Source organism: Jaculus jaculus, chromosome 3 (genome assembly GCF_020740685.1).
Source record: "Jaculus jaculus isolate mJacJac1 chromosome 3, mJacJac1.mat.Y.cur, whole genome shotgun sequence".
In the NCBI taxonomy this organism is placed as follows: Eukaryota; Metazoa; Chordata; class Mammalia; order Rodentia; family Dipodidae; genus Jaculus; species Jaculus jaculus.
In genome coordinates this window covers 187,249,320-187,250,648 of record NC_059104.1, presented here as the reverse complement: position 1 = coordinate 187,250,648, position 1,329 = coordinate 187,249,320, and the positions used below count along the sequence as shown (strand labels likewise).

At 38.8% G+C, this 1,329-nt stretch overlaps 1 pseudogene; it reads left to right on the top strand.

The window, feature by feature from the left end:
- Positions 1–296: 296 nt before the first annotated feature.
- On the top strand, positions 297–397 carry LOC123459757 (annotated as a pseudogene).
- Positions 398–1,329: the final 932 nt, after the last annotated feature.

Below are 1,329 nucleotides of genomic sequence, written 5' to 3'. Positions count from 1 at the left end.
CATTAAGTCACTAGAAAAATTATGCAAATATGTCTGTGCAAAAGAAGAGACAAATTTAAGAGGAAATTCAGAGACTCTGGTCATGGAGCAAGGTATTTGATTTGATTAGTACCTGGAAAGTAGATATGATTGCCTCTGTCCCAGAAATGAAGTCATTTCAACCCTAAACCCCTAGCTGAGTCCCAAGGTTTATTTAAAAAACTACACATCTCTCTCTCGTCAGAGCTCTTGCCACTTTACCACACAAAGTATTGTGATCTCTCCTCACCCACATCTTTCAAATTAAGATCTCAGAGCTAATTTTGGCAGTGTATATACTACAATTGCTCCAATTCAGAGTTTAGCATGGCCTCTATGCAAGGATAACATGCAGATTCATGAAGTGTTGCATATTTAAAAACAGTAAGAGCTTCACTAGGAAAGAGGGAAGGCGGGGTAAAGTGAAATGTGCGGTAGACTCCTCCTCACAGATTTGAGGCTGGGTGCTATGTTTCATTTGCCCATGGCTGGGAAAGGAAACAACAACACTTAATGTTTTAGAATTAATTAGGAACTTCATTGCGCAGACAAATCTTGTGTTCATCCCATTCTCCTTGTGTTATCTTCGCATATCCCCTGTTCCCCACCCCATTCCACTGAGGACCCTCCCCACACAAAAACAAACTTTTGAGGTGGACACACCTAAGTTTGTACCTCATCACCTTCCAAGTAGTTCTTTGACTACTGAATTTCTTAGAAACACTGTTGCTTTTTTAAATAGGAAAGTAAGGTCTTGTGAGCTGCATTCACAAGATATTTATCTTCCCAAAGACTTATACACACTCTGTAGTTTGAGTAACTTTGATATTCCATGCATTCCATATCAAATCAAATGAAATATCAAATTTTATTCCCCAGTTAATCTGGAACTGAGGACAGAGGTATGTGACAGTTTCTGCCAATAAAGCACACTGACCCAGACTGTTACTTCTCTCCAGCTGGATGTTGCGGGCTTGGTTGTTTGCCACTAAAACATCTAATCATCTTAGCATTAAAGCACTTGTTGGCATAGCTCATGGTATCAGAAGTCCTCCGTCTGCATTACCTCTCTGGCCCCTATCTCTGGAGCAGAATTGAGTTAGCCAGAATCTGCCTCTGTTCTCCATATACATTCTACCATCTTTCATTTATTCTGTGTATTATCTTCCTTAAACCCATAGTAAAATCTATATAGAAGAAATCACACTGGACTTTTCATATTATTAACTTGTTTTATTATAAGCTCTTGGAATAGTGAGATCATGGGAAAAGCAAAATGCACCACATATAAGACAAAACAGAAATTCTTGA